The following is a 12,704-nucleotide window of genomic DNA, read 5'->3' on the forward strand; positions in this document are numbered from 1 at the left end:
TAAGTTCAAGAATTCTCCTGCTTTGACTTTGCACAGTGCCTTGCTCACCACAGGTATAAGTCCCCGCATTAGTTTAAATAAATTTGGAATTTACAATTTTAGGTATGCATTTCTTTCTCATTTTCTTTGCTTATAATTGTTTCTGTTTAAATCATAATTAAGTTTATAATTAAAATTAGTTTAAAACAACAAAGTGGTTTGTCAATTAGAATGCAATTAGAATATTCTAAATGTAATTAGAATCATATATTTGGGGATCACTCCTTTTGAATACATTGCATTATTGAACAAAACCCAGAGGTCTTAAGGAATAAATGGATTTTTCCACTTCTAAAAACTAGAAAACAAACATAATCAGTTCAGATTTTATAACTTCTTTTGCAGCTGTTTGTTTTTTTTTTTTCTTGATGACAATTTAATTTTATTAGTTGGGAGGACTGGGAGGCAGGACTGAGTAAAGTCACTTGTGATAAAAGCGTTGGTTCTGGCTGTGCTGAATGAAAGGGAGACGGGGGCCTGGTTGACTGGTGGCTGCAAAGCTTGACTTTCCTGATGGTTGCATCTGTACAGGAATCTTCGGTGTGGCTAAAAGCCCAGGGGTTGGGTGCAGAGCCTGGGGGTGCATGGGTTGCAGAGAAGACGAATCAGAGAAGCCAGATTGCTGGTTAGCATGTTCCAGCTGCTTTTGAAGGGACAGGGCATTGCCAGGTTGCAGGAACCCTGTTTGTGTGGGCTGGTAGTGGCCATGTACTGCATAGGACTGGGGCTGAGGTTGGGACAGGTACTGAACAGCAGGAAAAGCTGAAGGGGCTCTGAGCTGTTGGCTGGGACTATAGCCTGGCTGAGTAGGTCCATAGTGAGGTGGTGGCTGGGCTGCCCCATAGGCCCCTCCTGGGCTACCCTGGAATTGCCCATGTTCTGAGGTTCCTGGAAAAGCTGTTGACCCCACAAAATGACAGGTCGTGAGCACTTGGGGTCCAAACATCTGTTTGGCTCTATCAGCAGACATAAGGGTTCCTGGTCTGCTGTGTCGTCCAGGACTGCCCTGCATACTAAGAAGATGTGTCCCTGTGTGTACAGCCAGACTTTGTTGGTATGCTGCAGATGTAAGTGTTGTCAAGTCACTTTGCTCCTTACGACGCCTTTTCTCCTCCTCATGTAAAACTTTCTTGAGCTGCAGGAAGAGCTGGTGCTTCTCCTCTTGTAGGGCCAGGAGCTTCTCTTGCAGTTTAAGGATCTGTTCTTTGGTCTCTTCCAGTGACATCCTTTCTTCCATTTCCTTTTTCTTCCTCCTCTCCTGTTCCTCCTTCATTTTCTGTTCCATCTTCTTGTCTACCTCCTCTTCCTCCTGTCTCTTCCTCTCCCGCTCCATCATTATGTGTCGATGCAGTGCCCTAGCCATGGCATTGGAGAGCTTGGGGGGTTCCAGAAGGGCCGGCATGGTGACCCGCAGGGTGCTGTCACACAAACTGGGGTACGGATCCTGAGACTTGATCACTGACAGTCCAGTCCCAGAAATTAATCTGGTCACCCAGCGGAAATCTGGTTGGTTGGGGGATAAGCATGATCACAGAGGGGAAGCGGGGATCCTACCAGCGAAAGGGGAACCTGAGAGCCCTCCCCACCACCCCGAAGGCTCCACCGCGACCCGGCAGCCAGGCAAGGCTGGGGGGGGTGGGGGTAGAAGGAGACTGAGCTCCCCGTGCTTGGGACGGAGGGCAGACCCCCACCCCGCCCTGGCCCAGGACTCCGTCCGCCAGGCTCCGAGGGCGGGCAGGGCCCTGCAGCTGTTTTGTGAGGATTATATTAATTTAATGCCTCAGCTCTTTAATTCATGTTTTCAACTGATCACACAGTCAGTCTATGTGAATGAAAATTATATCAAACCCTGTGTATCTAGCTAATAAAATCCAACTAGGTTGAATTCCAGAAAATTCTGCTAAGGATTCAGTTGGTTTGCAGAGTGTTTTTTTTTAATGTTACATTTGGCACCTAAATGCAGACTCCTCTTTTTAGTTTTTTAAGTCTTTTGTTTTTATAGCACATTTCTAAATAATATGTTGACTACACAACTAGCCAACCTTTCCTCCTAACAAAGAAAATTCACTGAGAATAACAACCGTACCTGACATCTTAAGCAATATTTGATAGCAACGGTTCTACACCTTTCCAGCATAAGGACAACGGTAATGCTTTTGTTCATGTCTCCCTTGAGGTAAGCTTGATTAATAGAATTGCATAGCCTTTCATTTTAAAATTTTACATTATTGGAGAATTTTTGTATATTGCTTTCCTAATACTGCACATTCTGCTTATCGGCTCATGTCTAGTCTTCCCCTGTTTTCTCCAAATTTCTCATATTCATCACTTTGTACAGTAACAATATTCCTTTACATTCCAATTACACGATCTAGTAAGCTGTTGTCCAACTGAAGGCTACTCCCATTATTTTAATTTTGCTACCACAAAAACCACTGATAAACTTTTATAGGCATATTTTGGGGCCTTTCTGTCTATGACTTTCTTAGGGCATATGCCCAGGAGAGGGGTCTTTGGGTCAAGGACATGAGCAATTTAGTGATAAGAAGGCATTAGGATGTCTGTATTATATATATATATATATATATATATATATATATATATATATATATATATATATATATATATATATATATATATATATATATATATATATATATATATATATATATATACACATTATAACTCTATATATTATAACCGTATATATATTATAACCGTATGTATATAATGTAATATATATTACAATTGTATACATATTATATAATATATATTATAACTATATATGTTATATAATATATATGTTATAACTGTGTGTATGTGTGTGTATATATATATATATATATATATATCTATATATCTGGTGCAGTTAAGTGGTGCAGTGGATAGAATGATGGGCTTGAAGTCAAGAAGGCTCATCTTTACTAGTTCAAATCTGGCCTCAGACACTTGCTAATTGTGTGACTCTGGGCAAGTCACTAACTGTTTGCCTCAATTCCTCATCTATAAAATGAAGTGGAGAAGGAAATGGCAAATTAGTTCAGTATCTCTGACAAGAAACCCCAAATAGGATCATCAAAAGTCATAGAAGACTGAAACTACTGAACAGCAACATTAACATATCTATTTTCCACTATTCCTTTCAACTATCACTTAACACTGTCTTGGTCACCCCTGCTACTACCAGCTTTCTGATAGGTTTTGCATCCATAAGGTGCTTAATAAAAGCTTTTTAAATATATTCGTTTATTAAATTTGATGAGAGTGAAGTAAAATCTCAAAAGCTGTTTTAATTAACTTTTTGATTACTTATTCATTTAAGAAAGGTTCATGGTCTAGCCCTTAATTGGTTAAGAATTCTCCTTCAACATTAGTTATAAAACGTAATTTCTTCGTAACATTTTTTAAAAAATGATGTTATTGTTTACATTTAGCTCATGTAGCCAGTTGGAAGGTACTATGGTATATGTTCTAAGGTATTGGTACAAACTTATTTTCTTCCAAACTGTTTTTTCATTTCTCCCAGTATTTCATGGGATACCTTTCCTAAAGAGTTTATATTTTGGGATTTGTAAAATACTAAATTAACAAATTCCATAGTTACTCATTCCTGATTATCTAGTCTGCTCCACTAATTTGCCTGTGTAATTTTGACGATATCAGATTTTGTCATAGCTATGTTATATGAATTAAAACATGCAAATGCAATTCCCTTCTATTACTACTTCTTGGGTTATTTTTCCTTGAAAATCACTCTATTACTCTAAAACAATTTGTTATCATTTGTTTAGTTTTATGAAGTAACACTTTAGTAATCTGATTGGTGTAGCGCCATATTCCATTTCCATTGCCTCTAGATTAATAATGGATTATCTTCAGCCACATTGTCTCATAATCCCAAGAGACTCAAAGCAGTGGTATGAGAGAAGAGGCTAAGTGTTTTCAGGTGATTCATTCTCTCTCTCTCGCTCTCTCTCTCTCTCTCTCTCTCTGAGTCCACCTGTGACCACTGAACAACCTATGATATACTAATAATAGCCACTCCCATTTCTATAGTGCTGTAAGTTTTGCAAAGTACTTTTGTAACATAGTCACTAGTTGGCTAAGAGTAGTGCCACAGGGCCACCAAATACACCCACACTCACGTATACACACACACACAGACACACATATATATGTATAAAACTCTATCTGGCTGGTTTATTTTTTATTTACATTTTCATTCATTTTATGAACTTTTCTTTCAACCTGCATTTTTGAAGATTGAAGAAAGCATGAGAATGAACCATGTTTGCATGGGTATAGCTTCTGGAGTAGTATATACTTATTCCTCATCACCTGTTACACCTTTTTTTACCAGCATGTAGAAGGGAGATTCATGCAATCCATAAGGTGAATCAATGTTCGACCTGGCATGGTTTTTGAGATCATAATTTCCTTTACATTCATTAAGACCAAGCTCACTATTATAGAAAAGTTTGGTGATCACCCTGTGATTAGGAAGGTGATCTAATCATATACCCTTGATTTGCAACCTTGACCATGTTTTCGATTCATTTTTATGCAAGTTTTACCTTTTACCAATGTATACTAAAAAAAAAAAAAAAAAAAAAAAAGAAAAGACTATTTTTTGCTCCCAAGTCTTATTCCTATGTTGTAGCCTTTTCTATGAATTTTAAACTTCTAGATTGGTGCTTTTTTATGTAAAGTACATCAGCTCCTCCAGAATTGCTTTTGGGGATGGGGAGTTGTTAGAAAAAACTCAATTTAGAATTCTTTTAAACCTAAAAATTTTGCTTCACAACTATCCACTGAGTTATTTCAATGAGTCATATTAGTTTTCTTTAGGCAAATTGTTGTCTTAAAGTAAATGTGAGGGCTTAATCAAAATCAGTATGCGGGCATTATGAAATTGTGTTCAAATACTTTTGTGTTCTCTGTAATTTATTTGTTTATAAAGCTAATCACTTTCCCTCCTGCTCTTTGCTTATTCTTTTGCATATTTATGGACATTCTTATTTTCTGCATTATTATCTTTGGTTACCCCCAACTTTCTTGTAAAAGGTAACTCATCTGACCTATATTTTTACAAAACTTCCATGGTGGTCTTCAAAATTTCAATGACTAAAAATAAAACAGAGAGAGAGGAGTCATGTATTACCCTCTAAAAATAAACAATGATCTACTTCAGCTCTATAATAATAAAGGTAGCCTCTTATGATACATACTCCATTTGGGGAAATACATTTTATATAGTACCACTTCTGCTCACTCTCCCCCCTCCTCCCTGCAAAGAATTCTGTTTTACAAAACATTAATCATGAGATGTACATTTGCATTATTGGGCATAAATATCACTGACAATTTAAATTAGTTCTTTGCCACCTTTCAGATTGCCTCTTCATTTACATACTTTTTTGAAAGGAATGAGGAACCTGGTCACAGAGGACTCAAAGGCATTATTTGTCTTTTGGATTCCATTTTGCTATAATTCTGAACCCTGAAGACCTGTGCAGGTTAATTAATCTTTAGGGTATGAAATACAGTCTATGTTTCTCCCTTATTTGGAAAAAGACACCATGTAGTTAGGCTAAATTCAAAAGTAAAAGTTGTAGCACATTAACCTAAGGCTTTCATCAAGTGTAAAAGAGTTCAACAAATTCAGAGCGGCAGTAGGGTGTGACTCCTGTAGATTGTGGGATGAGTGACAGAGTCTACCTTTGAACATCAAAGGACAAGGGACTGTACTGGCTTAAATTTCAGAAATTTTTCTTTGTCATCTGGTGTGAGAAACTAGTGAGATGTCAGGTGGTATAATATAAAGAGTATTGGATAGAGTACATAGAGCAATAGAAGTAGAAAGAATGTTGGATTTAGAATCAAGTCAACCTGCGTTAAAAATTCTGACTTTGTTACTACCTACCTGGGTGACTTTGAACAAGTCACCTAACCCCCTAGGCATCAGTTTCCTCATCTGCAAAAGTCATAGTTGGATTATAGGAGCTCTGATATACTTTCACTCCCAAAGTTAGCATGCCATGACCTGAGTTTTGATCCTGTCTCTAGAATTTAAAACCTGTGAGACTTTTAGAAAGTCACTTCTGGTCTCTCATCATCTGTTTCCTCACCTGTAACAAAGATGTCTAGGAAAGGAAAAGGAAATGTTTTGCTCCCTTCAAACTCTAAATCTGTGATCATGAGAATTTAGCTAGTTCTTTCTGCAGGAGGAGTCCAATCCTGACTATAGAGATTAACAGACTCAAAATGCTTCTACAATGATTTCAAGTTTCATTTCTTATTGTCTTGTTTTGGGTTATGACCATTTTCTCCTAAATGAGATCCAAACTCATTTAAAAGTATTTAATACAACTATCTACACTGGGCAAAAGAACATGAGTGGATGTAGACTATCTATAAGAAACAAAAGATAAACTGCTAATGGAGAGCCCGTAGAATTTGTCAGTATAACTATATCTATGTATCTATCTACACATACATACACTCATACAATATGTGTACATGCATAGACATAATATTTATATCTACATAGATGTATGCATATAGATATGTTTATACCTATATGTGCACATACATATATAAATGTGTACATATGTACCTGCCTGCATATATCTTATCTGAACACTTAAGAAGAAGAATAAGTTGGTCCCTGAACTGAATATGAAGAAGGAATGGGCTAGATTGCATTTGGTAAATTGCAAAGGTTTCCCTCCCCCCATAAAAACACATCTCACCAAAACCTAATTTCATCCTTTCAATTCAAAGATCATTCTAGTAATGGTACAAGGCCATGAATTACCAAAAACAAAGAAACAAACAAAAAACACATATAATTTCTGAGGACTTGAAATTGTCTCCCAAAACCTATGGTGGGTGTAAATAGTCTATTGCTTTCTTGTGTACATTGTTTTCTTGATATTGAAAATAAATATTTATTAAGGTACTAGTATGTCAGCCACTGTGATAAGTACCAGGGATCTAAAAAAAGCCAAAAAATAAAAAAGAGTACAGTCTTTGCCCTCAAGGAGCTCACATTCTAATCAGGGCACACAAAAGCAACAACAAAATCCCAAATCTGTGGAATCAAATTACATACAAAGAAAAACAGAGAAAAAAGAGAGGGGAGATACTAGAATTAATAGTGGCTGGAAAAGGCTTCCTGTGGAAGGTGGGATGTTAGTGGGCACTTGAAGGAAGCCACAGAAATCAAGAGGCAGAGGGGGAGGATCACAAGCATAGGGGACAGTCAGAGAAACTGTCTGAAGTTGAGATGAAATAGATTACAGAATATTGCAAATGAATAATAGAATACATTGAATGACAGAAAAGATATCATCAAATGGGGTGATAAAGAGGGGAGCCAGTCCTGTGGCAAAAGGAAAGCTCTATCCTGATGCCCCCACATTAACAAGAGATTAAGAATAAGGCTCTCAGCATCTGTGGATTCATACTTTTGAAAGTAATAGCTAAGTTGATGAGATCACAGTTCCATTAAGGCAGTGAGCCGGTAACCAATATATATAATGATCCCCGTGGGCTGCATATTAATGTCAAAAACTATGTATTATCATTATCTGTCTTCTATTGTATTATTTTTTATTTTGTTAATCTCAATGGAACCACACTTTGTATTGTTGTGGGCCACAAGTTTGACACCTCTGCACTAAACTACTGACATATGATGCTTTAACATCAACCTTAAAAATATATTGGTCTATATAAATTCAATGATCCCTACAAATTTCCATAAAGACTCAAAGAACTTGGATTCAAAGCCCCTGCTCTTCTGCCATATATTACCTTGAGTAATTTTTTAGTCACTTAAATTCAATTTATTCATGTGTTAATGGGGGGGGAGGGTTGGACTAGATAACTTCAAAAGTTCTTTCTAGTCCCAAATCTTTGATCCTGTGAACATTCATTTATGTTCTTAAGGAACTTTGTTTCTGATCTTTTGTTTTATAATTGCAAACAACTTTCTGCTTGGGGTAGCCTTTAGTATATTGAATCTCTTCAGTTTATGCCGTGCCTTACAAAGCCAGGTCAGACAGGCTCATTAAGACAAGCACCTCTATTGCAGTGGTCAAGGTGATAATCCTTCAAGCTCATATTTTATGCAAGACAATAAATAAAAAATGTTTATCTTACAGTATATCGTGTAAGTATGCAATTTAAGTGAATGGGTCAACACTGGATTTCTAATGTAAAATAAATTCTAGAACAGTAGTTTACATGTAATCCATCTTTCATTCTCATATTTCAACTGGAAGCAGTTTTTTCAAAGCTACCAGGGATTTATGAATCACCATATCTAATGATCTGTTCTCCATCTTCAATCTCTTTTTTCCCTATGTAGTATTTGAAGCAGTTGAGCATCTTCTCCTGTACACTCTTTCCTCTTTTTTTTTTTTAATACTGATCTCTCTTGGTTCCCTTCTTAACTGCTTGACTTTTTAGTCTTTGAAGGATCTTCATGAAATGCCATCTATACTTCATTGTAGCTATCGCCCAAAGCTCTGTCCTATATTCCTTTCTTTTTTTCTCTTCATTCTTTCTAATGTGGTGATCTCATCAGCTCTCATGATTTCAATAAAGTATTCCTACTGATATGATTCTCAAATATATGTATATATACATATGTATGTACATGCATACATACACATGTATGTATATGAACAGAAACATACTTGCATGCATATCATTCTAACTCCTGAGCTCTCCTTCAAGGCCCCCTTTAGTGGAACATTCTTCAAGAAATCTTTTCTTAATTATCCTGTATTAGTATCCCTCCGCCAATCCTTTTACAATTATGGCCTTTGTGACTTATAATTATTTATCTGTGAATATGTTTTAACTCCACAGTAAAAGGTAAGCTTCTTGAGAGTAGGGATTGTATCACTTTTTGTTTCTGTATCAAATACACCTAGCACAATGCCAGGAACATACCATATCTCACACCACATAATTGTCGCAAGTATTATGCCAAATTATTTTGCAAAAAAGTGGGGTGTGACCATTATACGAAGTTTTAAAAATTATGTTATTATTACTTAAAATTATTCATTACTAAACTTCCTCTAGTGAAAGATTAGGATGCACAGAATACTTGTAAATATATGTTAAAAACTGAATACTGACAATGTTCATGTACTGAGAATTCTGGGCTTACAGCAAGAGATAAATGTGTATCCATATGCCACTGGTGAATACATTACCATTCTGTTTACCTTTTCGGTGGTGTGAGCAACAGAATTATACTATAAGACAATTATGCAAGGAAAGGTTATAAACCAATTTTTGGACAAAAAAACAGGGAGTAATGATTATGCATTAATGGTTATGTGGTGAAATATGGTAAAGGGAATTAGATTTATACTGAAGGGATGGCAATAACTTTGTAACTGACAGGAAAATAGGATAAAATTTACCACTTCCACTTACCTTTCAGTATTTTTTTTTTGTCTTTTTTTTTTTTTTTTAATATAGGAAGAGTTGAAAGGACTTTTCTATTCCAAACACAATCACAGACAGCTTAGAGAGTAGTGGTTCAACTTGATTAGGAAAGAATACAAAACTCAGGTTTAATGTTCAAGCTGTTCTTTGGAAGGTTATGTCTGAATCACAAAAGAGTTGGGATAAAAGGACTAATTGATTTAGGTGTCTACCTCAGCAAGTGAGGGAAGTCAGTCTGGAGGTGCTAAAAGCCAGGATTTGCAGGCAGTAGCCAAACCACAGAAGACCAGCAGTTGGACTAGAGGTAACTCAGCCAAGTAGGATGGAAAGAAAATAATCCAGCTGGACTAGAACAGCAGATGGTAGCAGATTACAACAGCTCATGGGTATAATTCATGACTCAGTGACATCAACCAACCAGCACATGACAATAGTAGTTTAAATAGCAATACCTTAAGCTGAGAGAAGTTCCCATGATGATTTAGCCCTAAAGGTAAGTGGTCCTAGTCACTTATTTCATTCATTCCTTCACTCATTTTTCTAACTATTTACCTATTAATGTGCAAAAATCTTCCAACTAGAGAGTGGGCATTGTGGGAAAGTATATATCCTAATAATTATTTTGCTATATTGTTATATTAAATGTCTTTGTTTTGAACAATGTGTCCTTAGTTCATCTAGTAATAAAAGTGTTATTGGGAAAGGATGAACTAAAGCTTTGAATAGAGGCTGATTTCAAAATCTCTACTTCAACCAATGCTGCCCTACCCCCATCTTTTTTTTTTTGTTTGGTTAGCTAAGGGGTTTAGAGTTGGATTATAAGATTTGAAGAAACAAACTGCTTTTAATTTTATTTTCTTGATTCAACTTCATTCCTGTATGTTAGAGAACAACACAAAATGTACAATAAAACATCATTATATATGCCTTCCAGATTATAGGGGACAATATCAATTAATACCTGGTCTTTGATTATTACCTCACAGCCAACTTTGTGTCATGTAAAGCTATATTGACAAATTATGGGCCATAATGAGGTGGGCAGGGAATAGAGAAAAACCCCTGAAGAGTAAATTCTCTAAGGGAAATTATTGGGGAAATAATTGCTCATGTTTAGGTTCTAATTTACTGAGAAGAGAATCGTCCTTGGAGGGAACTACATGCCCATTAACAGGTCAGGACATCTTGGTAAATATTATACTTAGAAGTTGGGCGGGGTTGAATAAATAACTGTATCATTCAAATTACAATGTACCAAAGGACTAAGTCCATGGTTTGCTGCAGGGCTTTGCCAAGAGAAAACCATGCAATAGGTAGGATATTCCTTAGAATTAAATAGCCTGTTCTTAGTATTTCAACTCTCCAAAAAACAATTCAAATTCTCAGATTTCTTGCACAGAATCAACTAAAAATATATTATATTTTCTTAGCTGCATTCTTCTGTGTATCTCAAAATTCTTTATAGGGATTATTTATTTGTTTAAATTAGAACTGTCAGGTATTCCTAGTGTCACAAACTGAAGGGACAGTGATGCACATAGTTACATATTAATTTCTAGCTGAAAATAAAAGTAAAATCTCATTATTATCAATGGCATGTGTTTTTAAGCATCTAAATAAGGAAGGTTGTATTTTGGGTGTTGGGGTAACGGCTGGCTCAGTGAAGAGACCCCAGACCAGTGGGACATCTCAATTCTCAGGCACGCACTGATGAGGCGGGAGACAGAGATGTAGCAAGCTCCATTTATTATTAGCAAATACAAGCCTTTTATACTGTTCAGCCATAAGTTCCATACTCGTGGCAAGCTAGTGATATATTTGCTTTAACCACCCTCCTTCAGGTACAGATACATGTCCTCATGACTGCCTTGGAAGGTCTTAATAAGTACCAGAATGTTTACTCAAGACTGAGAGACCTTGGGGCTATTGTGTAGGATTCCAGAAGGGTGAACCAACAACCTTTGCTCCATTTGCACAATAGAGTGGGCTTATCAGGCCATCATGTGCTCCTAAAACCGTTGTGGCCCTCTTTGGTTCCCTACATCTGGGGATTTTGTAGAACCTAGAAATGACCTTAATTACTTGATTTCTAATAGAAATCAAGGGAAAACACATATATTCCTTCCTAAACTCAAATGATATCTAATGAGAAGCCATAATATTTAGATGCTGAATGCTATACTACATACTGAAGCTGACAACTTGATATTATTTCTGAAAACATCTGTTAACTATATCAATATTCATTATTTTAGTCTCTGTCTCTGTGTCTCTCTCTTTGACTCTCTCTGTCTCTGTCTCTGTCTCTGTCTCTCTCTCTCACTTAACCAAGTCACTACAAGGGAAGGACTCTTCAGACTAGTATGGAATGGATCTGTATAGTAACTGAGTCCTCTAAGCCAGAAGAAGTAGGTGATTAGTCACACAAAGACATAGTGTGGGATACAAGGTAGAGATAAGTGGATGGGTCGATGAAGCAGGGATAACATAAGCAATTTAAAATTTTACATTATATTCACTTAATATAAACAAGACTCATCAAGGTAGGATAATCTCCCTTTCTAACCAACTTAAGGAAGTATCTTTATGCTGGCAAAGATTTGTATAGTCCAGTGATGCAGGTAACTGGATAGAACATTGAACCTAACTAGACTTAGGAAGACCCAAGTTCAAATCCAGCCTCAGATTCTTACTAGATATTGGGCAAATTACTTAACTCATAACTGCCTCAGGTTCCTCATCTACAAAATGTGGATAATAATAACAGGACCCTTGTGTGAGGAAAAGATCTTTGTAAAGCTTTTTGCAAACCCTAAAGTACTATGTGAATACCAGTAGTTTTTATTATGGTTAATAAAGTATTGCTGCCTTGTTTGATTGCCCCCTTACCCTGGAATGATTTAGTGAGAGAAATCAGTTTGATCCCTTTCCCCACAGTTAATATCATTGATATGATTAACCATTGATGTAAACTACCATATATGGTTTTATCAGCATCATCCATGAGCCATCCCTTATGAAGTATCTCTAATGTACAAGCTCCAGGCAGTTGGGTGAAGGGCCTAAAAAGCTGATCCTCTAGTTATACAGGGGTGAGGAATCTGTGACCTTGAGGCTACATGTGGCCTTCTAGTTCCTTAGATATGGTCTTTTGACTGAGTCCAACTTTTATAGAACAAATTATTTTATTAAGG

General features: G+C 36.5%; 1 pseudogene; it reads right to left on the reverse strand.

Annotated features, from left to right (window-relative positions):
- Window positions 1-387: 387 nt before the first annotated feature.
- Window positions 388-1,743, reverse strand: LOC140529140 (G protein pathway suppressor 2 pseudogene; annotated as a pseudogene).
- Between the last annotated feature and the right edge of the window lie 10,961 nt (window positions 1,744-12,704).

The sequence above is a fragment of the Notamacropus eugenii genome, chromosome 2 (genome assembly GCF_028372415.1).
Source record: "Notamacropus eugenii isolate mMacEug1 chromosome 2, mMacEug1.pri_v2, whole genome shotgun sequence".
NCBI lineage: Eukaryota > Metazoa > Chordata > Mammalia > Diprotodontia > Macropodidae > Notamacropus > Notamacropus eugenii.